Here is a 26,171-nt window from a genome sequence, read left to right as displayed (position 1 = left end):
TGTCTTTAATATCAGCAATGCATTGAATAGTACACTGCGTACACACTTGTGCAAGAGTGTTATGAAATACAAATAGAACAACAAGTCTTCCTGTGAATAACAGCTTGAAAGAGATTATTCTGCACCCCAAGCTTGATGTGTCTCTCAGAATCAGAATCAGGATCAGAATCAGAAATACTTTATTCATGCTGGGGAGGGAAATTCGGTCATTACAGAGCTCATATAATCAGTATGTAAGAAAGTCAAAATATTAATAGAAGAAGGGATAAAATAAGTTAGAAATAAAATAAGTTAGAAATAAAACAAAATAAAACAAAACAAAACAAAACAAAATAAAATAAAATAAAATAAAATAAAATAAAACAAATTAAAATAAAATAAAATAAAATAAAATAAAATAAAATAAAACAAAATAAAATAAAACAAAATAAAATAAAACAAAATAAAACAAAATAAAACACAATAAAATAAAAAAAAACAAAAAAAAACAAAACAAAATAAAATAAAATAAAATAAAATAAAATAAAATAAAATAATAAAGTATATACAGAAGCGCAGAATAGTGAGAATTATCTATGCGCTGGGAATGAAGGAGATATATACAAGGAACAAAAGGTTACCGGGCCTTTTCAGTCAGAGTTCCAAGACTGTGGAACTCCACAGCCGATTAGACAGTCCACAACCTTAACTGCTTTTAAATCTTCACTAAAATCCTTTTTATATAAGAAGGCATTTCTCCACCCCTAAATGTGAATATTGCTCTGCATTCAGATGTCCTGTTTTTCTCCCTTTTTTAAATTTTGCCTCCCTTTCTGCACCATTTTTTATGTTTTATAATTTTCTGCAGTTTTTGTTGTGAAGCACTTTGTAACTTTGTTTAAAAAAGTTCTATACAAATAAAGTTTATTATTATTATTATTGTATATAACTTTGTGTCACATTAAGGTGTTCAAACTAAGTCCATTATTAAGCAGCTGCTGCAGCAGGTGATGTGCAGGCTCCTCTCTGCTTCTCTTTACAACCCAAAGTGAACCCTCCCTGATATAAACAAGACCGTACAACAGACATCCCCCTCCAGGTTCTATTATATAACACTCCATTTTATCTTCCAACATAATGCAAACATTTAAACTGCAATTAGAGAAGTGATTCTACTGCCAATTAATCTCTATGTCAGGCATTAAAGGCTTCATAAAGCCCTGGAGTCAGCTGACGCACAGCTCCTAACATGTCTCTTTGTCATCTCACTGTACAGAACAGGATTTATGTGCAGTGTCTGAACGCTCTCTCTCTGCTAAAGACTTTAATTGTAGTGGAGAGAACAATTCCCACTATGTCATGAATTAAATATTACACCCTGACTTCCACCTGTCTTTACCTGTTGTACTTAAACTTGGCACCAGTAGGATTGATTCTGTCCAGACCGCAGTGCCTCTTGCACAGAACTCATCACGCGGATTTGTTGCAGCTTCCACAGCAGATCTGTTAAATATTTGTTTTGCTGAAACTCCTGTCGGCTGGTGTTTGGACAGAATAATCTCGTTGGGAACTGAAAAATAAATTTCGCCCACAGTCTGGGAACATTTTTCTGTTTGGCTGATTATATTTGAGGAGGAGGAGGAACTGGAGGCTTTTCAACAGACTGAGCAGTGAAACTTATATAGTGGATGTCAACCATGATCTCCTTGTGCTGCCACGTTGTGCAGCCTGTACCTGGTGTTTATGAGGCACTGTGTAAAGACACATAAGAAGTGCCTGAATGTTTCTTTGCTTTTGGAAAATACAAAGCATCACCTCATCTTTTGAAATGGTTGGGAACTGAGGAGAGGAGTTTCTGGAGTTTTGAAAGTGAATTGTTGTCCCAGGATTTCAGCGACTCAACAGTTCAGGGTCTCCTTTGTCAGATTTTTCATTTCATGATGCTCCAAAGGTTTTCAATCTGTGACAAGTCGTGACTGCAGGGAGACTATGTTGGAACCCTGAAGCCAGCCATGGTGCTGTACAATGTGCAATATGGTATATTTTTTTTACATTGTGTAGCTACAATATATCAGGTCTTCCTTGAACAGGACATATGGAAGGTAGAATATGTTCCTCCAGTATGTTTTGATTTGTCAGACCAGAGAAGTTGCCATGTTGATGTATAGTTTCCTTTGCATGGCAGTTTTAACCATTTTGGATGCAGTGACAAACTGTGTTTACATGCATTTGTTTTACAAGCGACTTTGAGCCCATGCTGTGATTTCCACTACAGAGTTATGCCTGTTTTTAGCACATCGCTGCCTGAGGGCCCAAAAATCACAGCCATCCTGTATTGTTTTTGTTATCCTGAGATGTCTCCAGATCCTCTGAATCTTTTAATATCATGTACTGAAGATCTATTTAATTTAATTTAATTCTATTTTATTGTATTTAACCAGGAATCCACATTGAGATGAAGAACCTCTTTTACCATTGTGTCCTGGCTAAGATCAGCAGCAGCACGTTCCAACAAAGCTACAGACAAACAACACAGAATTCTAAAAGATGACAACATATCATGAATTTCAGAACAAAAATCATCAGTTAAAGCATCTACTAATAGCTGATGAATCTTCCTCAAATGCCTTCAGTCTGCTTTTAAAAACATTTAAAGAGACAAGCTCTTTCAAACTCAAATTCTCCTGCAGCAGATTCCAGGCTGCAGGAGCAGAGGATCTAAAACTCTTTTTACCCATTTCAAGATGAAGATGATGAAATCCACAAATTCTGAGGAACATTAATTGGAAAATGTTGAACCAATTGCTCACACAGTCTCTCACAGAGCGGTGAGAGACTCAATTATTATACAAATATATATATTTTCACGTGAAACCTTTAGTCAAAAATGAAATGTTTATTCAAACATGATATTTCTGCATGTTCAGTTGATCTGCTTTATTGACTTAAGGCAAGACAAGGCAGCTTTATTTGTATAGCACATTTGATTCACAAGCGAAACTCAATGTGCTTTACATTAAAACATTAAAAGCATTGGAAACATTCAGACAAGCATAAAAGAACACAATTAAAATTACAAATATATTAAAAATAAAATTTCAATGTGCATTTAAGAGGGGTTAAAATAAGCTAAGATAGGAAGGCAGTGGCAAATAAGAAAGTCTTAATCTTTGATTTAAAAGAGCTGAGAGTTGGAGCAGACCTGCAGCTTTCAGGGAGTGTGTTCCAGATATGTGGTGCATAATGACTAAACGCTGCTTCACCATGTTTCCTTCTGACTCTAGGGACTGAAAGCAGACCAGTACCTGATGACCTCAGAGGTCCAGATTGAGTTAAGAAGCTGTAACAATTTTACAAGGGTTAAATAAATAAGCAAAAACCATTTCATGGTTTCATGTGTTTTTATTACAACCTTTCACTATTATATAATATGTACAACATTTCTAAAATTTCTAACTTCTTTTTTTCCATTTATTTCTTTATTTTATTTTTATTGTTTTTATTATTATTGTTGCATATATTGTGTTCTTAACTTTAGGATTGTGGGGTGGGTTTGGGGTCAGAGCTGGGGTTGGGATTAAGATGGGGGGGGGTCTTTTTATTTTTATATCTATATCTTTTTTTCATGTATTCTATTTAAAGTTGTATTTATATACAGCACTTTGTGTTACAATGTCATTGTATGAAAAGCACTTTATAAATAAAGTCTGATTAATTAATTGATAATGAAGCTGTTAAAACTGTCTTCTGATTTACTGTGGTTCACTCTGACAGAGAGCAACAGCACAAGTCTGACACCTTCTCATTCTTGGCCTACACTGCCCTCTACAGGCACAAATAAGTACTACAACATGTAGCTCATTGAAGGTAAAAGTGTGCTCACTGTCTTTATGTAGGACATTTGACTTTAAATACATAATGTTCTGAAACCTCAGCAAACATTTGGTGCTTCTAAATGAGTTTCTGCAAGAATACAAGTTTTACAGTCTCAAATGATGCCTGAAGAAGAAGCCAATTTTTTTATCACAGCAATTTTCTCTAATGAAATCAGCGCAAGGGCAAAACATCTTCCTGCCCTAAAGTTTTATGGCTCTGACCTCACGGTGATCCCATGGGTGCATTAAAGTAAAGTTGGGAAATGATTATGCTTTAAAAACATTTTCCTGAACCTGACCAATTAAGTCATGACTCATATAATCACAATAACAAGTGAGGAGCAACATAATTGTAAGAAATTAAAGGTTGAAACTGACAAAAACATGTGGATCCACCTAGATGATGATTAGATAATTTATCTATAGAAGCATCTGTGAGTGTTTAATAAAAACACAATGTAAAGCTAATTTTGCTCCATTTGATATGTTGTATTTCAGAGCCTGTAAGGTCATACATATTATCCTTCTACTCATACATCACTACGTGTCTGTGGTGCAGGAGAACAACCTGACAGTATGTTTAGATTATTAGCTCATAATTTCTCTGCTGCTCTGTATCAGACTTCTGAGCTCTGCTGTTGTAGCCATGGAGAAGAGTTACATCTATACCTGTACTTGCCTCAAGCAACCCAGCCCACCCAGCCAGGTATGTGTGTAGGTGTGTGTGTGTGTGTGTGTGTGTGTGTATGTTTGTCTGTTACACGTGTACGCATGTGTGTGTTTGTGTGTGTAGACATCCATATCAGTTCATCCCTGTGTGTGGTCTGGCACTGCACCAGCTATCAGAGGTGAGTTAACAGAGTCTTTTTCCACTTTATATTATCGAAATGTTACATTACTCTCTCTCTTTCTCTCTCGCTCTCTGTCTTATTCTGTTTTTCTCTCCGTCTCTCCTCCCTCGCTCGCTCACTCATTCCAACCTCAGCTTTCATTCTCAGACGCTGAGTCAGCGGGCCTGTCAGTGTGTCTGGCAGGCCTCCTATCCATCCATCAATCAATTATTCTGCTTGTCTTTCTTTTCATTATTCGCTCAGTTTGTCTCACTGTTTTATGTCTTTGATCTGCCCTAAGTCTCAACCTGAAGGAGAGCTTTGTATATTTTTAGCAATTCTCTTTTATTCTTAATTTTGTACAAAGAAACTTAAAAAACACAAATCAGCAAAAGATAAAGAAATATAAAACAGATCCAGAGTCCGGTCGATTATAAGGGGCTGGAGATTTTGCAGCATTTTTAACCTCTCCTCCAAAAAAGGGCAGAGCACCCCTTGAAGCTATATGTGGTTTTAATTTAATGATTTTAATTTTAATGCTAAGATTAAAACGTTTATTGTATTAAGACTCTCAAGTTCACACACGAAGAAATCAATCTGACCTGTTGTGTCTGAGAACACGTTATGTAACTCTCTCTTTAATATCCAACATCTCAGGGGAGCAGCCCACAACGGCTGCTTCACCTGTCTTAAACCGAGGAGTCTTCTCATTAAAAAGACTCTTTATATTCATAATACACCACTGTTTGATTTTAATGCATGATTTTGATATAATGAGGGAGGAAAGTTGGTAAATGTGGCGAAGAATTTGGCACTTCCCTGCACAAAGCATGATGGGGTACTGGGCACTAAGGATCTGCCTGGTAGAATCCCTTTTTTATCATCTTGTCTTCCATATTATATCAAAATGTGAAATGAAATAAAACACCACCAAGCTAAATGTCTTATTTTAGGTAATGGTAAACAAAGAGGAATAATGACAATGCTGTGGAGATGATCACAGACTTCTAATCCCAGCAATAAAGATGCTAAATGATAACATGGTTGAAGACATTGTAACGTGACAATATGGAAATATTTGGGACAACAGGGACGGTTGAGGAGAGGACTTAAGAGCCGTGTTTTAACTGTTAGTGAGTGTGGTCACTTGAAAGTTTGCTACATCTGTTTTGTGCCTTGTGCCATGTGCCATGGCTAACATTAGCTGCTAGTCAGCTGCAAGCTAGCTGAGGGTTGTTTTGTGCAGGAGCGTGCCTATGTTCCCACAGCCCCATGTTCCCACATTTCTTTTATTTAAAGTTATATTTTTTGGGGCTTTTTTGCCTTTATTCGATAGGACAGCTGAAGAGAGACAGGAAATGTGGGGAGTAGAGAGAGGGGGAAGACATGCAGCAAATGGTCGCGGCCGGGAGTCGGACCGGCGACCTCTGCAACGAGGACTACAGCCTCTATTCGTGGGGCGCTTACACCGCTAGGCTAGCGACCCGATGTTGCTACATTTCTAAGTTTTTTTTTCAAAATTAGGACCTATGTTCCCACATTTCTTTTTTCATAATTTTGTATCAGATCTTATCCCTCTTTCTCCCAATTTGGTAGCCAATTACACCCAACCTATTATCCAGCAGCAATGGACTACAGATGGAATGTAGCTTTTAGCTAAATCTGGTGAGCTCTGCTTCAGCCGAAACCCTTTTCGATCAGCCTATTTTATTTTTGCTTGTAATGATTGTGATTGTGACGATTTCATTCATTTACTATAAAGTGCTTCCAAAAAATCTTGTGTGAGGATATGGCTTAAATTGAAGGAAAATGTAGGAACACAAGACCTGATTTTGAAAATGTCCCAGAAATATGGGAAAATAGGGATGACCCCATTGTGGCGGCTGAATGTTTCTGCCCAGTTTTATCATTTTTGCTCACAGCTGAAGCATAAAATAAATCCATGGATGCTTTTGAGGTTTGATTTAGCCTTTAACTGTTAGCTGTTGTTGCATTCTTTTTAATTAGTACTCTTGAAGTTCACAATAATTGATTCTCCTTGTGCATCCTTGTCCAAATTTCCTGCATTAAAAACATTAGCATAAACAATTCAGCCCCTCATGGCTCCCTTGCACCGCCATGACAGTCCAACACTGGACAAACACAGTTTGACATCTGATACAGGTTGAAATCCATCATATGAATATAGAAATATGCGCATTGCAATAAAAAAAAATGTTAAATTCAATGTAAGGTATTTTACTTTAGGGCCTAAAGAGATATCGAACCATCAACCAGCTGGAATTTTAAGTAGTATTTATAAAGTATGGCTCTTTGCAGACTTTAGTCCTGCAGCACTTTCATAAAACCACAAAGGGACAATTTTATTATTCCATGAAAGGTAGATTCTAATCAGTGATACTTTTATTAAACAGGTCTGTACATGTGATTATTTTAAATCTGTGAAACCTACAACACACTCAAGGTAGAGACTGTTATTATAAATGCAGAAATATTTAACTTAAAATGACTCATCTGTGTGGCTCCAGCTGTCATACATCATTTACACAAATTACTGAGTCACTCTGCATTAGTCACACAAACGTTCAGTGATATGTTGAGTGTCAAAAACAGCAGATACTAAAATTTCATCGGCAGGGAACATTCTCAGAAATTATACGTGCGGTCTCAAAAACGACCATTACATCAGAGAAAGGGGATATTATCGACTTTAGTCACATTGCAGTTTAGTTTTATACCCTGAGTCATAATCTGGAGGATCAGCAGTCGCATTAGGGAGCTTCCCATCCCACCTTACTGAGACTTACTCATCATGAAAATCGGAGCTTGTATGGCCCTGTCAGTTTCTTGCAGAGGGCTTTTATACCGTCTGGAAACATGGAGGGGTTACGAGACAATGGGTCCCTTGAGATGTAAAGGAACATTACACCCAAATTAATAGAGACACTGGAAGGTACTTTAAAGGGGAGTCTTTACAAGCCTTTTGAGGGACTTGAGTGACAAAGTGCTTCTTTTAAATACTGCATTTTATTTAAATTGATGCTTTCTGTGTTGTAACAGGAGGTTAAGCATCCCATGCAGATCTGTTTTATTCCTTCTGTTTGTTTTTTCTGCCTATTAGATGAGTTCTCTTGGTTGTACAGGACTTTAAGTTGCACATTTTGAGTGACAGGTGCAATAATAGTAGTCTTTTATTATTAATCTGTGTGTCATATAAGTGTCCTACAGGCCTGTTCAGGTATGCATCACAAAAGTTGCACAGAAGTAACTTTCATTTGTTTCAAAAGAAAGGCTTTTACTTGGAAAAAGTGACTAGAAATGACAAATGTGAGGAGTGAAATCATAAACTACCTAATCCTTTATTTATAGGGTTTAATTTTAATTACTTGTTATCATTTTAAGACCTGTAGTCGGAGCTGCCAAGCGCGGCTTTGCTGTGAAATGTAATAGAACAATAGATTCATAATTAACTGCAGAAGAAAGTTTGACTCTAGTTAAAGAAGTGGCCTCTCCACCTCTGTCTTGCCTCCCTGAGCCTGTCTTTGTGTCTCCAGTCGAGCGGTGGTCTTCTGCTCCGTGCTGGCGTTGCTCCAGGATCGGAGGATTACTGTTAAACGGGTATAATCTCTGCTGTTTCCTCCAGCAGTCCTGGCCCTTCTGATGGGAGCCGGTGGTTAGAAAGGGCTCCACGAGACGAGATGCTCTTTAACTGTAATCTCTCTAATCTCTTTTCTTACTGCAGGCTGGGGTCCCACAGACCTGTCGTCCTTGCACTCATAATTCTCCTAAGGACATTTGTAACACATGACAGCCTGTAGTTTTAGTTTGGGGGATTGTGGCTCATTTTAGGGGCATGTATGTGGATTTTTACCCCCATTTGAAACGACTAAAATACTTCTGAGGGCTGAATGGTGCTAAATCTAAAGGTAATAAAACTGTAACTGTCATTTTAAGAAACTCATGTTTCACTGTCTTAAAAAATCAATGTCTTAAAAATGCAATTAAACATTCTTTTTTACTGATAAATGAGATAATTCAATTTAAGTTTCAAATAGGAGAAAGGACCCACACACTCCAGATTGCATATATGTACACTGGTGAACATTTTTGTCATTATTGAATCCAGAAGTTTGCATTATTTGTGAATGTGTGAATTTGCTTTTGCATTATCTGCCTGCAGCACGTCAGCTCTTCCTCTGTAAAGGACATTATTGTCTGTGCATGTCTGAATAGGCCTGTGTGTGAAAGGCATTAACTTGTATTCTCAGGAAGAGTAAAAAGTGCAAATGCATTTACCTACTATTTCAATATTTTCCCATTGACTGTGTGAGAGTCTGCACTGCTCGGGCCGTGCGTCAAAGCCTCCTTGTTTCCCAGGAGAACGATGAATCCAGTAAATCTGACATTTCTCTTCCTGGTGGTGGTCCCAGCAGGATCGGCGGGAGATTCCACCTTTCCCACATGGCTCCTTGATCCACCTGACTCCTCCTCGCCTCGCCCATAAGCCTGCCTTTTGTCCCCATCTGCGCACAGCGCTCAGTTTGTTTGTACACCCAGAGAGCGAGGCTGAGAACGCCTGACAGTCCCACAAACCTGAAAACTGGGCTGCACACATTCCCACAATGCATGTGCTCAGAACACAGACAGACAGAGCAGAGGAGAAGATGTACATGTAATTAACTCGGAGGACTAAAAATTAATCCCTAAATAAACAAGAGAAGTTGGAAATAATCTCTTGAAAGAAGTTAAAGAGAAACATCTCAAGGTCTGAAGCTGGAAACGTAGGTAAGGAGAGAGGAAGGAAGAGAGGGAGGGCTCACAAACTCTGCTGCATCAAATGTCTCCATGAAATCTGAGAATGTAGGCCTGCAACTGGCAATCATTTTCATCAACCATGACATGATCAATATTATTTAAACACACACATTCCCTCTAAGATCACAATGTCCTCTTAATTTAAACAAACAGTTTATACAATCAGAAAGACTTTTAAAGACACGAAATCTTAAAGTTTAAATGTGAAAGATGTTATGAATGATGGATTAGTAGATTCATGACAACAAGCTTTATTCATTATTCTACTAGCTCTTTTCCTGTGAGCGATACAATATATACAGACATTTCTCACTTGACAGATCTTTCATTTTAAGGTGTTCGATCATTTTTAATTGATGATGTGTCCTATGTGAAGTGTCCAGAAGAGTTTTTGATCAATAGTAAGTCCTAGAAATTAATTTCATGAACTCTTTATGTTAAACTCCAAAATTTTCCACCACACTGTCACGGATGGGGAAAGACTGAAGGAGGACTGAGGTGCAGAATTTAAAATAAAGAGGTTTTAATAAACAAAAGGTACAAACGAACTACTGACATGTCTAAAAAAACTATAAAAGGAAGACTCACACACAGAGGACACAGGACAAGGGAAACAGAGCAACTAAACACAGAGAGTAATTAATACAGGTGTGGAGCACAGGACACAGGTGAGACTAATCAGGGTGATCACAAAAGGAGGGAAACACACAAGAGCAGGAAGTTAAACTAAACTGGAAACACAGGGATCCAAAAAAGTACATAAAGGACTACAACACAAGACATGGATCACTAAACACAAGGAGGACATAAGGATAACTTATAACAGAATAAACACGGGGAGGAACCAAGGCATGAAACACAAGGTAAAAACAAAACTAAAGATCAACTCATGACAACACGTCATACATCTTGTTTTATCCTCATCAATTCATAACTTCTTTTTAACTTCACCAGCTCTGTTTCGACTGTTTTTAACAATTCTTTCATGCTCAACTTGGAACAAAATAAATTGGTATCATCTGCAAACATAGTGAATTTAATCTAATTAGAAATTCTACAAATATTATTTAAAGAAATGGTCCTTTACGGATCTTTGTGGCACACCAGGAGTTATACATTCAGGATCTTTTCCAGACTTCAACATTCCTGAAAACTGCAAATTGTTTTTATCAGGTCAAAACAAACAAAAGTGACATTACATTTAATAATTTATTATTTCCTGTTGTTTTCTGTCTAATAACATCACATGTGTGGACCTTACAGACATGCTTGACAGGTTTGCATGAAGTTTCTCTTGCATTTTATTTATTTGTTTATTTAAAGGGACAGTACATATTAATGAACATTTCAGTGTTGCATCAATGTAAATATGCCAGAGTTAACCATAAGGCAAATTTTCATCCGTAGTCCCCGGCAGGTCAAAACAAAGTTCATGAAAACAGTACATCATGGTATCATGACAATAAAAACAATAAATAATAATAAACAATTCTAATTACAATATGTATGAAATATCTGTTAATATTTCATACATATCTTTATTTAGCTGACAAGACTTTCTTGGACTTTGCAGAGAGAAAGGTTTCAAACAGATTTCCATCTCTTTGAAAATTGTCCAACTTACTAATAATTGATTTTTTTATGCACTGATCTAATTTAGGAGTAGATACTTTGACTTCTTGATGCTTGTTTGATTCAATCTATTATTTCTAGATAAGTTTGGTCCTTATTTAAAAATCACCAACCCTCCAGTGTTCTTCATCATGACAGAAATCCTAACACTGATGAGATTAAATACACAATTACTGCAAATACTGACTCAATGTTTCCTTTACAGTGTTTCATTCTGCAGTGCAGCACCAGCTCTGCTCTTTGAATAAAAGTTCTATTCCCAAAGATAATGACCTGCTTAAGTCAGACAAACATTAAAAAACAACTTGCCAAAATTAAATCAACATATCATAATCTGTTTTAACCCAGAGTGGCAGAAATCATTTTCTTGTATTGTAGTAAGTAAGTAAGTAGTTTGTATTATCTGAATCTCAAATGAAGCAGAAACATAGACAGAAAAATGCAGGTGAAACAAAACCACACAAAGAATAGATGTGAGAGAAAGAGAGGACAGACAGAGTGAGGCACAGCACCGAGCAGAGAGAGAGAAAAAAACAAGTGAAACAAAGACAACCTGAGCCTGCAGACAGAGCGAGGGAGAGAGAAAGATCTGCGACCGCGAGCCTCGTCTGAACACGTCGTGAAAGTGAGGTTTTCAGACGCTGTAATTTACGTAGATACAGATTCAGATCACTTTGGCAGAATATCGGACCACCTGCACTTCAGCTCATGTGAGCCACTTCCAAACTCCTGAGAGCGAAGAGGGAGAAACTGCTGTTTTACTAAAGCGTGAGATCTGAGGCCAGAAAGCAGCTCACAGTGCTGCTCTGACAGTCTGACATCTCCTGTCTGTTTGGCTGCTGGAGTGTGTGCTAATGTGTGTGAGTGTGTGTGTCAGCCTGGAGGTATTCACAGGCCTGAAGCAGCTGTCAGTGTTAAAGAAGATGAATTGATTTGCAGTCGTCAATGCTTTTATTTTGATTGCAGAGAGAGCCAATATTCTGCTCTCTGACTGTCTCTCACTTATTATTTTGGTACCTGAGTTTCAGGGACAGATCATGGAAGAGAGAGAGAGAGTGCAATGAGAGCTGAACTATCTCAGGTAGATTATCATGTGTAAGGTATTTGGGGATTTCTGCCCCGGTTCAGGTCGTGGAGGAAGCAGCTCAAGCATATTGACTCAGACATCCTTCTCCCCAGCGATGCCTTCCAGCTCCTGCTTGGGGATCCCGAGGCGCTGCCAAGCCAGGTGGGACATATAATCCCTCCAGCGAGCTCTTGGTCTACCCCGGGGGGCCTCATCCCAGTAGGATGTGCCAGGAACACATCCAAAGGGAGGTGCGCAGGAGGCATCCTTAATCAAAGCCTGAACCATCTCAGCTGAGGTTTGGACCTGGGCGTGCTGATCCCCGGCGGCATAGACCGGTTCTTGGGAAGGAGTCAGTTCCAACACATCAATCTGAAATTAAAACTCTTGACACACACCCCTTTTCTTTCCCTTTTAAAAACCCAGTCTGTGTCATACACTGTTCCTACGAGACCTGAAAACACATTGGGAGCATTGTGTGAGTGCAGATAATTGCTGTGGTGCTACCCATTTTTCCATTTCTCTATAAAATGTTTGCTTAATGCATTAATGCATTAATCCTGCACTTTGCCTCTTTAAGGGGATTGTGTATCCTTTTACAGACATCATGTTAAATCTTTACTTTATTGTCTTGCTTGTCGTTTATTGCGGTATCCCAGTATTAGGAAATTATCAATATCATATATATATATATCTCTTTATTTAAACTCGAAAATCATTGAGAGCAAGCCCTCATTTACAATGACGACGAGTATATAAAAGAAACATTAAAATGCATGACAAGCAAATAAAAGATATAACCCTAAAACAGGGGTGTCCAAAGTACGGCCCGGGGGCCAATTGCGGCCCAAGGTCCATTTAATTATGGCCCCAAGCTTCCATCTTAAAATGTGTTATTATAGCACAGAAATTAATCACATTCTGAATCATCTGTACATTTGTAGTTTCTTTCAAGCACACTAACAAAACTAAAGTCAATCCAGAAATGTCTTAAAAAGCTTCACATGGACTACTTTTATAAATTTAAAGCTCTGGATATTCTGCAGGAATATAATTAGGAGGAAACACAGGAACTCTTAAAGCTGAAATGTTTTCAAATTAATGTTTTCATCATGATGTGAAAATGTTCTTGATGAACACTAAAAGGTCAGAAGATACAAAAGAGGACACAAGACAAGATCTAAATTATGAAATTGTGCAGAAAAGGCAAAATTTGGTGGATGAAAAATAGTTCAGAATGCAGGACAAGAATTATTTAGTTCTTAATATGTTGTCTGCTGGTCAGAAAAGTCTTAAAAACAACATGGAATAGAAGTGTGATGAAATCCAGATCATGATCCTGCCATAGGAAAATAATGAGACAATATTTTTCCCCACATTACCCAACCCGAAGGAAAAACATTCTACACAAAGAAGATAAAGTTTGCTAATGTTTACATGGCTTGTGGAGAACTGAGGACTTCCTAGTAACTGATTTATTGAGAAAAAAATGTAAAATAATTGTTATTAAATAAATATTTCATATATAACTTTTATGATTCCAAAGTCTCAGTAGGAGCCACTGGCCCTGAAGTATTCTGACAACATCATATGTGGCCCTCTTTGAAAAAAGTTTGGACACCCCTGCCCTGAAAGAATGATGATCGATTAAAAACAGACAACAATTAAAAGTAATGTTACAACCATTGAAAAAATAATGTTACACAAAGTCAGTGAAAACAGGTACAATCAGAGGTTAAACATTTTAAAACTAAGGATTTAAAATGATTAAAAGAAACCAGTGCAGAAACCTCGAGCATGAGTCTGGTCCTGCCTGAGGTTTCTGCCTGTTAAAAGGAAGTTTTTCCTCGCCACTGTAACTAGCTAAATACTGCAATGTGCAATGCTCATGATGGATTAAGGTGGGGTCAGACTGAGTCTTACCCTGTCTTGAAGTTGGGTCTCTGTTCATAATTTGACATAGAGTGGTCTAGACCTCCTATGTTTGTAAAAGCGTCTTGAGATAATGTTTGTTGTGATTTGGCGCTATACAAATACAGATTGATTGATTGATTGATTGACATTACCTATCGTATCGTTTCATGTTGTATTGTTTGTTACCTATCGTATTTTAACGCATTGTATCACATTGCTTCTTATCCTCTCACCTGGTGATTCCCCACAAATCCCTGATTGTGATTAGACAAACTTTTTTAAGTTTCAATCCACTTTTATCTTTTCATTCAGGATTAAGTGTGAACACTCTGTAGATGGATTGGCATATCAGGGATAGTTTACACGCTTCACTGCACTTCTCCTGATTATCTCTGTTACTGTCTATCACCTGAAGCATTTGTAAGCTGTCAGTGTTACAGTTCGGCTTGTTTACTGTAAATTACAGCAGGAAACATTTGGCTTTGTAGTGACATGACAAAATAAATATGTGCTCTCGTAAAGCAAAGGTCTTACGTTCATTTATTGGAGTGTGTTCTTGTGCTCTGGATGTCATTCCCAAACATTTAGTTTACCTTTGCAGCAACCAATAAGCATTTGACTTCTTGAAAGGGATTGTTTTTGTGCTGGTGTAACTCATTCTCACACTTAATAACAATCAATGTCTGTAATCATACGACATGAGGATATAACATTGATGCCAGGTGTGTATGAATCCCCTGCTTTATATAGTTTGACATGGATGTTGACGGTGTGTCTTTGATGTGCAGGCTGTGACAGGCCGCCTGCTTTGAAGCCGGTGTGTCTAAGTGTTGGATGCAAGCGTTTGACAATCAGAGGGGCGAGGGAAAGAGCTCAGGGTCAGCCACAGGCGCTGACCCCTTCAACCGCTTTCACACAAGACTGAGAGTCACTCAGCAGGCACAGACAGAGACTATCTTTGGTGTTGATCTTTGATCCTGGCATCAGAAAAAACTTCACACACCCCGAAAACACTGACAAGAAATATCTAAGGATTAGTGGCAGGAAATTAAAATGTTCATGGGAAAATTGTTAGAAAAATAAACTTTGGAGAAATTTCCTACATTTGACAGCCAAACTGACAACAGTCAAAATGTTGTCAGATGGTGTCAAAATTGTTTTGAATCATATTTGGAATGTGATAAAAAGCTTAAAAGACATGCCAAGAACAATTTACAAATACAATCTGACCCTCTGGCATTCACACCCATTCATGAAACACCTCAGATCTTAAGAGTTAGACTGGCATCTCAGAGTGGATGTCATCCGCCTTGCCCATTCACAAAAGCTGCAAAGAAAACAAAAAGTCCAAATCTAAAGGATTCCTGGTGTCAGTCAGAAGAAAGGCAATCTCTTTCATTTTGAAGGAGTGTAAACAGGCGGGGGTTCTGGGACTAATTTGTTGAACATAGTTACAGTTGTCAGGGTGAAATCTGCCCTATGTGAAGCTCCTCTCGCTGCAGTGTTGACGTTGGAAGTGGTTTATTGAATGCCTCTGGCGTATTATGGCTAGACAGTGCAGATTGTCAATAACTGTCACCCGCAGAGGGAAAGAAGAAACAGGCCCCATCTGCCTTTGCCTGCCGTGTAATTAGCACTAAAACAAAATGCTTTGTGTTGAAATGCAGAGAACCTGGCACCCCTGCCAAGCTCGCATAGCATCACATGGCCAAAGAAAACAGCAATGGGTGGCATGATGGAACATAATCGCCCTTTTCCGACTCATGAGTTATGCAAATGACGCGGGTTTTGCGATACAAAAGCACTATTACTAGCTAATTAAAAACATTTGAACTATGCCATCCATTCTGCGATGTGGTCTCCTGGTGTGTGTGTGTGTGGGTGTGTGCAGATGCAGGGAGAGAACTCACCTAACATCCACCTGTTCCCCCGCAGGGCTCAACGCTAAACAAGACCTCCTGTGAAAGGAGGGGAAGCATGCTATCCAAACTGGTAACAGATATATGTGAATATTAAAAGCACTTAATATTATCCTCCCCTACCTGACAAAGACAATCGCACCATTGTGTTTAATACCCGCCTGTGTTTTCCTCAGTAGTTCTTACTAATGGCGGTGATTAATACAGCTCTCTAAGTGGCTTCCCTCTGGATTTCTCTCAAACAATAACATCTCTTTTGGATCATCCTCACAGTTGGATTAGATTCATCTCTGCACACACTGCCAAAACTAACAGCTATTTACATATACTGTATGCACTGCTTTGATGTTGCTGCTGAAGGGTACTGCAAAGAAAGTGAAGGTGTTAGGGCTGCAAGGTATTGGGGAAAAAATCAATGTGATACCTTTCCTTTCCTTGTGATATGAGAATATGTTTCATGTACTTATAGAGGATTAAATATCAATGATACAATCATCCTCTATTATGCAGATCTTAAAGTATTTTCTGCTTTCGGATCAGACCGCCCCTCATACTTTCACCACACTGAGTCCAGTCCTGTGCGTGCAACAAGTGTCAAAACAGAAAGTAAACTCTATGGTTCTGTTAAGGGTCCCTGTGTGTGCCTTCAACATTAACAAGCACCAGGACGAGCAGGATCACACTGTCTGAAGATCTGCATTTGCCAGGGTATCTGTGATGGTGTGGCATCACGTGCATGTTTACATTTTACAGTCATGTGACTCTCAGATGCAGATACTTGCATGCACAGCAGTTTCACTGAGGAGCTGCATTAAAGGGATATCATGCAGACTTTTAATGGAGATGACATCATGGAAAAGGAGAAACTTGTGACAGAGTGACGTGTTTTTAGGTCATGCAACTGACATCATCCTGCATTATGAATATTTTGCATGCGCACATTGCAGTTGCGATGGTCCAACATATATTCTTCAGTCCTACAAGTTGGCAGTTTTTTCCTACCTACTTACTTCTTCTGTGTTTAACCATTGGTAGAGTGTAGCTGCAGCACCAACATCTGATGACTATGCAGTTAAACTTTGCAAAAGGCCAGATTTATTCATCAGTTGTGGTCAAAGGCTTGAGGCTGGCCACACACTGGACTTAACTGCTTTTAAAACCATGAGAGACCACATCCATAACACAGGTCACAATCCTCTGAACACTACATTAGAAGACCTCATAAGACCGCTTGACCACACACTTGACATTTTTGGCAAAACCACAACACCATCCCATAGAAACTTGTGATTAAACATGGATTCAGAAGATAAACAAAACATGGAGGGTGATTGACTTTGTAACTGTTGGGAATGGCAGATCAGGGCCCCAAATGTGGCCTCAAATCATCTAGTGTGGTCAGCCTAAAGTAAGCTGTAAAGATGGATGCCCCTGATTGTAGAGCAGGCAACTTTCTCCAAGTTGAATCCTGACCTTCTCTTGACTTTAAGAATGTGCTTATGTTGCTCTATTTGATCTAAAACTTGAGCATTGTAGGGTTCAAATTAGAAAATGTGACGCATCTTTAGAGCGGTCGTACTGATTTCTTCAAAGGGAAATGACTCTTTTTGTTTTGGGTTTAGGTAAGAGGACTTATTCGCCTTGAAGTGGTCTAAAGACGGTCTAATATGTAAGCCTGACTGTCAGGACTTTAATTCCATTTCAGAAAACCTGCATATTTGTCACTTCAGAATCTAAACAGCACCATCAGAAGCTTCTTTATTGCAGAGTCATCATTAAAACAGTTGCCTTCTCTCTGTATCTCCATTACAATGACGCATTCTATAAGCTAATCACATAAACCATAGAGATCACAAAGACTCAGCCTCCTTGAGTTTGAAACATCATGATTACAGCCTAATAAGCCATTACTCAGGAAGAGGAACAGTGGAAGGATTGTTTAGTAACTACACCACAAGTAAATTAACCCCTCTACAGAGACAAATCACCAGAATCCCGACCAAGTAAAACAAATCACAGATCGGGTTTTGGTTATTATGATGCCACAAGATGCTTTTTGACAAATTGTTTCACAGCAAACCACAAAGGCGGACATGTTTGTGTGCTAATTATGAGCAACCGAACAATTAAGAGAGCTCTGAGGTTTGGGAGCTGGGATGGTTCACTGCATGCTGCTCAAATGAGACTCAGATATATTGTGTTATCTGTCAATGAGGGACTGCCGGTGTTTTCAGCCATGGAGCTCTGCGGTCAGTCTGTGAGGCCATCCAACAAAAAATCTGAGCCCTGACTTATGAACTGCTTTAATCTGGGGCCATCATTAGGTTGGAATTGAAGCTTGTCTCATACTTTGATACATGTCCAAATACCTGAAGATAATATATTAGGATTTTTGCATTCTATTGGCCAGGTTTAAAATGTAATTTTTACAGTTTTAGGTTGGTTGTACCACCTGAAATGAAAAGTGTTACCGTCCACCTATAAGTTGATAAAAGCTTTTCTATTATTATTTAAGAGACATCTACAAACCTTTTAACTCAGCCATGACAATTAGTAGGGTCCTCTGAATGATTTAATATGTTGAAGTCCATTATAACCTTAATTTCAGCAGCCACATTAAGACCATCACAAAGTCCGCCTACTATCACCTTAAGAATATATCAAGGATTAAAGGACTCATGTCTCAGCAGGATGCAGAAAAACTCATCCATGCATTTATCTTTAGCAGACTAGACTACTGTAATGGGGTCTTTACAGGACTCCCTAAAGAGTCCATCAGACGGCTGCAGCTCATACAGAATGCTGCTGCTCGAGTCCTAACAAGGACCAACAAAGTAGACCACATCACTCCAGTTCTTAGATCTCTACACTGGCTTCCTGTCTGTCAGAGAATAGACTTTAAAATCCTGCTGATGGTTTATAAAGCACTGAATGGTTTAGGCTGATCTGCTACTACTTTATGAACCACCTCGACCTCTGAGGTCATCAGGTACTGGTCTGCTTTCAGTCCCTAGAGTCAGAAGGAAACATGGTGAAGCAGCGTTTAGTCATTATGCTCCACATATCTGGAACACACTCCCTGAAAGCTGCAGGTCTGCTCAAACTCTCACCTCTTTTAAATCAAAGACTAAGACTTTTTTATTTGCCACTGCCTTCCTATCTTAGATTATTTTAACCCACTTTAAATTAAAATTTTAATGTAATTTTTAATATATTTCTAATTTTCCTTTTCTTTTCTGTTTTATCATATTTGTCATTTTAATTATGTTATTTTATGCTTGTCTGAATGTCTCCAATGCTTTTAATGTTTTAATGTAAAGCACATTGAGTTGCCCTCGTGTATGAAATGCGCTATACAAATAAAGCTGCCTTGCCTTGCCTTGCCTTGCCTTGCCTATAACTACTTACTTTCAAAATAAAAGCTCCATGAGTACGGTGGTGCCACTCTGACATTTAAGAACATGCAAATTACCGGACTAAAGTTTTTAAATAACCTTAGGTGCCTTTAAACTATTGATATTTATGAAATTATGTCTATTTCAAAGCTTGTATATGTAAAATCCTGCCATGATGTTTTAATTTGAATTTATTATTATTAAAAAAAACGTTTTATAGTGTTTTAAGTCAGTTCACTTGTTTGGACGTTTAGGCCACCTGACATTTTCAGGTTTTGAGATATACTTAAAAACAAAATAATCCTCGTAGATAAGTGATGACCTGACTTCCAGCACTTGAACACTGTTTACTCCAGGACTGTCTTTTTACTAAATGTTTGCACTATTGAGCCCCCATATGCACATTGGGACTGTTGGGTTATGAGGGATGGGTTTTGTGTTAGAACCAGGTGATCTCGTCGTGCAGTTTTCTGTGTACATTTGTCTATTTGTTTTTGTGTGAAAATCAATAAAAATTATTGAAGTAAAAAAAAACTAACAAAATAAATCTCAATATTTGAATGCACTGAAATTGTATTTAAAATAAGCAGGTTTTATAGAATCTACAGACTTTAAAGACACACTTTGCAAACACGTCATCTGTGCAAGAGTTTCTAGTTTTCTGGAGACCTTGTTTTGCCGCGGTTGCTGGGGATTTTTCTATTTTCATAACTTGCAGATAAGCGACTTTAAAAGTCTCTAAACCAGCCTCCCTGCTTCAAACCTGTCTACCTTCTTACCTGTCTACCTGCCTGTCTGTCTGAGCTCCTCACACCTTGAAGAGCCTGTTTGCTCAAACCTCGTTGGAGCCTGTCAACAAGCACAGGAAACTCCTCCTTACCCTACTTTTTCCTCTTCTACCAACTCCCCATGTGACACCCTCCTCCCGCCTCCAAAAAAAACCCCCGGTTTGATTTATGGGCCTGTCGAGCTACCTGGCCCAGAACGACAGGTTATTTCCATTACTGCTGGGATCCTCTGTAATGAAGGGATTCGATGTAAGGGCACAACACGAGGCCGGCTGTCTTGTGCCAGCTGAGCCACAACAACAGACCTCCAGAGAGGGAAAATATTCATAAACTTGTGTTCTTGGGGTTTATCTGTGGTAACACTTGTTTTCAGCTACATTTTACTCATCCAACCTTGAGTGATGGGATGTTTTGTAATCTGGATGTATAATTTATGTTTGAGTCATAAAATGGAAATCCACCACACACAGCCACTTACGTAGACAAGCAGCTGCTGAGCTTGTTCACATTCGCCCAGGAGCTTTGGTTTCCTCACACAAAGATCTCAACACTGCAGCCAATTTAGAGGCCGATACCTAATGTGTGTGTGAGTGACACCAGAGAAGTGACACCACACTGACAGACTTTGCAAAACTGTTTCACGGCTCCTCCGCTGCAGCGCCGCGTCTGTCAGCGGCGCAGCCTTTGTCCCCTTTGATTTTTCAGCTGCGTGTTGTTTTGGAGTCTCTTACCTTGTCGTTGCATCACTTCCCCTTCTGAGGCAGACAAAAAAGTGTCACTCACTAGATGTTAAATGTGCTGCACTACACAAAGGTGGGTTCACAAGGAGTTTGAAAGCTCAGCGGCTCTAACGGCGACCTGATCAAGGGTTAGCAGGTCTGAAGTTAAAGGCTGTGTTTGGAAGAGCCAGTCTCAGGTTGAATAAAGTGTATACATGAAAACAAAGGATAGATATTTAAACATAGACAAAGGATGTAAACATAAGAAGCTGCTGGTCTGGAGGCAGTAATAATGCAAATCGTGGGCTGGTCATAAAATGGATTTTTAGCAAGAAAATTGAAATTTGATGCACCGTTGGCATAGTGGTATAAGCGTGCGCCCCAAATACAGAGGCTATAGCCCTTGTTGCAGAGGTCCCAGGTTCGATTCCTGCCCCAACCATCTACTGCATGTCCTCCCCTACTCTCTACACCCCACAGTTCTGTCTCTCTGCAGCTGTCCTGTCCATTAAAAGGTGAAAGTGCCCCAAAAATATACTTACTTAACTTTAAAAAAAAGAAAAAAAATTGAAATCTGAATAAAAAGATTAACCTCACTTTTCAGATGCCACAAAATTGTATATAACATCCAACATTATCTTCACTGTTATCATTTCTATGTCTTAGAAATAACCTGTGATGAAGTCATATTTGGAGAGTTGTGATAAAAGCTTTAGACCACTAAGTGTAACTGATGTGATGAAGACTTTATGGACTGCAGGAACTTGTGAATGTCTCTGTTTTTGGAGATGCACAATATTGGATTTTTGTTGATTTCCAATACTTGCAAATTCATGTTTTCAATATTAATACATACACACCTTTGTATTCATTGTAAAGTACACCAGGTCTCTCTGAGAATTTCTCTGTTCCTCTTATTGTGACAGTCTTGTGTTTCAGTGTAGACAAACCAAGACAAACATTTGATCATATCAGAGGTTTGCATAAATAATGCGTCCTTGGTGTCTGCAGAACTTGTCATATCTTCAGATACCTGTTATCTGTTGATATCGGCATTATGCTGATGATAATGTGCTTCTCTTCTGTTCTTGGAGAATGCACCTGCTAATCAAGCACAAAGCACTTCCTGGTTTAACACAGCCTTTACCAAGATGGAGTAGTTGAGCCCACTTGTCTTTGAAAATCCACTTTTCTTCCATCATTTGACTTTGCTAAAATTTGGAGAAGTCATGCATGAAACATTCATCCACTTGTAATGAACTTTCCTGACATTGTTGTCACATTGGGACCCATGTGCAGAGAAAATAAGATTTTAATAGTGAATTAACAAAAAGTAGTGATGTTATGAGATGTGCCGAGGCTTCGAAGCGTGTGTCGAGTAATGGAGGGGGCGTTTCCGTGAAGCGCGTATCGAGGCTTGTTTCATTGAGGGGAGGAGCCGAAAATGATGACGTCCAAAGCCTCGCTGCCCGGTTGTACCACGTGACTGCTTCGGCAAGTGGTATGAAGATTTAGGACTGAGGAGAGGAGGACAGGCAAGACTGAGCCAGCTAGAAAGAGGGCAATGAGGTGCGGTCTTGGCCTAATGGTGAAGTGCACGCCCATGAAACATTAGGCCCAGGTTTGAGTCCAACTTGTGGCTTTTTAATTGCATTTTTTCCCTCACTCTCTCCCAGTTTCTACACTGTCCTCTCCTCTATAAATAAAAAGTGTCAAAGCCCAAAAAATATAACTTGAAAAAGAAAAAACAGAGGAGGATTTCCCCTGTGTGGTAACATTTTGATTTGATAACACAAGCATATTCAGTGCCCTCTTCCTAGTTCCACAATCACTTTTACTGTCCTCTGCCTGCTTATGCAAATGCCATTTTCCTAAAGTGACAGAAAAATATAATTACACAACCTGCCATATCATATGATACTACCATTTTGGGAAAATGTCCACACACAGAATACATTCAAAACTATTTAATCATACACATATATGATCATTTATGTACAGAAATTATTTGGTCATAGATTTTTTTCTAATTCATAGTCATTCCCATAGCAGACACAAACATTCAATGCATCACACATTATGTGGTTAAGATCCAGCTGCCTGTGATTACACACCTGGCCAGTAGGTGGTTTCGTGTGCACATGAAGCTTCGGGAAATGAACCCTTTCTCGAACCAATTGGCTCAAGTGGTTCGATGCCTCATGAGGCTTCATCTCACCATCACTAACAAAAAGGTACAAACAAGAAACTAAATTCTAAAAGAAACACATGGAGAACACAAGGTCCAACACAGGACAAGAGAAACAGAGCAATGAAAGACACAGAGTAATTAACACAGGTGTGGAGCAAAGGAGGGAAACACACAAAGACAGGAAGTAAAACTAAACTGGAAACACAGGGATCAGAACGACTAAATAAAACAGAGAACACAAGACAAGACTAAGGAAATACAACAAGAGACATGGAGCACTAATGTCAAGGAAGACATAAGGATTAATTATAACAGAATAAACACAAGGAAAAACAAATTAATGATGCAAAGAAAGAAACACAGCTCGTCTTTGCAGAAGGAGCATGGCTAGTAAGTGCAAATTGACCTGCAATGTTGCTGATGTATGTTTGTGTTATAGGTCTCATTTTCTGCAGATGCTGTTGTATTACAGGTCACGCCTCTCTGGCTTCAATAACACCTGCATACTTCCTAGAGTCACACACCGGGGCAGCATTATACTGGCCTTGTTTGGCTCAGTGTGGCGAAGCAAAGCCGTTGTAATGACAGGTCTTCTTTGCTGCTGTGTGAGAAGACGACAAACATTCTTTTCTCTAAGTGTCAGAGTATCCTCAAGAGGAATCCTTTGACTCTTTAAACCTAAACAAGACGTACAAGAAGGGACTCAATTTAGATTTTTTTTTTTAGCCACTATCCAGCAAAGACTACTTCTATTGAAACTTAAAAACCCCAGTAACCTTACACTGATACTGCTCTGGTGTGTGCTGTTTGAGAATGCTTTGTAGGGCTGCCAAATAAATCACATTTTCATCAGGATCATGATTTTGGCTTTTCCCATGATTTAAGAAACATGATGAATCTGCTCAGGTCGCAGCTTATCAGCTCTCTTTTCTGCACACTCAACCTGCATCTCTTACACAGCATGTTCTCCTGCCCTCCTCCTCTTTACCTCTATGTGTCTGAAAAAAAGTGTCACTTGCGATTTCAACATGACAACAGGGGAGCCACGTCTTCATTGCTTGTGTTTGATGACGTAGTGCATCTTAAAGATCCAAAACTTGAAGTGCAGACTTACACCTGCAGTCTGATAGCAGGAGGACCAGATGTGTGTTAGTGAAGCAGAGGGACAGAGAGAGCATGGAGAGGGAAGCTGCAGTGCAACAAGCGTTAAAGAAGAAACAATTGCATGGTAGTGAAACTGTGTCCAAAAGGTCTGTATCTGTTCTTTGGGCCGATGGGGTGGGGGTGTATTTAGTCCAATGTCGTGCACGAAATCCTGTCAGGACCGGGAATCGAAGCTACGACCAGCATGCTCCACCCCAGCACCCTGTTCTGTATCATTCTAGATGTTGAAGGCTGTGCTAGTCTTCTTTTATAAATCTGTCATATTCCACCAAATGTCTGAGAACAGTGAGGACCACAAACGTCTGACTCGTGACATTATTTCTGCAGCCCTAACTCTTAGCTGAATCTGAAAGCTTCTAAACTCATACATCAAATGTATAAATTGTCTCTGAATCACTTGATCTTCTTTTTAATTAACATGCCTCCTTATATGGGATTGCATGCATCAAAGACAAAACCAAACCCATGCATCTCCAGGGATGACAAACAGAAAGAGTTTTCTGAAAGCACAGTTTGGGCTTTACAATCTGAACCGTGCCCAGTATTGAACCAGTGTCCATGTCTTGGCAAAAACACACGCTGATGAGAGACACAAAGCCTAAAACTTCATTAGGAAGTGTAAGGTGAAGTGACAGAAATTTGGCGCTGGTTGCTGGAAAGTATGCCACACACAACTTTTCCACACAACGCACGCATAAAACACTTGGCTGGTGATGAGCTGCAGACCGCAGCCCTGGATGAATCACTGCCGTCTTTATTAATGGGAAGTTGTTTATGAGCCTGAAAAGGTGGATGACTTATTGTTGTCATCAGGCTGTTGACAGACATGTCTGCTGTCTGCCTCCCACCTCTGTTCGTTTGTTTACATGCAAATTAAAATGCCAGTCACTTTTATTCGGATGTTAGCGATCCATTCAACCAGTGAAGCGATTGTAAACATCCTAATTTAACATTATTACTGATTCTAAACCGAGCGGAAGTTTCTAGTACAGGTGCAGGAATTATAATGTCAGTTTACAGTTTTCCCACTTTGATTTGATTCCTCAAGACACACCTTTCTCCAAGGATCATGTTGCTAAAAGTCACTCCTACAGTGACACATGTATATTTGATGTTGGTTTCCCTCCTAATGTGTCACTTTTGGAAGGTACTGTTGCCTAAATGTTACAGATGATTGTGCTAAACTGCCTTTGACTGAATCGCTAACATTTGTTTCCTGGTAATAAATTCACACATTTGGCAGTGGCTAATGCTTTAAAGGTGACATATCACGCTTTTTTCATCAATATATATTGGTCTAAGAGGTCCCCAAAACATGTCTTTAAAGTTTATGCTCAAAAAACCACTTTGAAATCAGATTTTGGTCTGCCTGAAAAGCCCTCTTCTTCAGTCCTCCTCAGAACACTCTGTTTTCCCTCTGACCACGCCCCCTCAGGAAGTGGATGTGGCCTCGGCTGTCCAGCACGTTGATCTAATGTTTACATGTTGGCTGAATATACACGGCTGCTCAGAGATCACATTACTTCATCTGATCCAGAATTGGATCCTGACGGAGAGTAGCAGGACCTTCCTGAAGGATTGGTCACAGATTTTGTGTTTCTTGTTGTTTTATTTATCAGTATGTCGACGTGTGTCTTGGTACACAGCTACGAACATATAGCTATGTGGCTATGCTAACTAGCGCTAGCACTTATCTATGATAAATAAAAATCATCCACTAGATCTTCAAATCTGCAGACGTGGGGAGTAAAACCGACCTCTGCCAGAAAGGCAGCGGGACCTTTCTGAAGGATTAGTCACAGATTTAGTGTTTCTTGTGTGTCTTGGTACACAGCTACAGCTATGAAGATGTAGCTATGTGGCTATGCTAACTAGCGCTAGCAC

At 39.2% G+C, this 26,171-nt stretch overlaps 1 long non-coding RNA gene across 1 annotated transcript; it reads left to right on the top strand.

Annotated features, from left to right (window-relative positions):
* The first annotated feature begins 10,245 nt into the window (after nucleotides 1–10,245).
* LOC117806690 lies at nucleotides 10,246–12,594 on the top strand. Its single transcript, XR_004629727.1, has 2 exons — nucleotides 10,246–10,362; nucleotides 12,311–12,594. It is a non-coding gene; the product is annotated as an uncharacterized LOC117806690 (long non-coding RNA).
* Nucleotides 12,595–26,171: the final 13,577 nt, after the last annotated feature.

Source organism: Notolabrus celidotus, chromosome 22, assembly GCF_009762535.1.
Source record: "Notolabrus celidotus isolate fNotCel1 chromosome 22, fNotCel1.pri, whole genome shotgun sequence".
In the NCBI taxonomy this organism is placed as follows: Eukaryota; Metazoa; Chordata; class Actinopteri; order Labriformes; family Labridae; genus Notolabrus; species Notolabrus celidotus.
The sequence above is the reverse complement of the archived record's forward strand: the minus strand, read 5'-3'. Positions and strand labels throughout refer to the sequence as shown.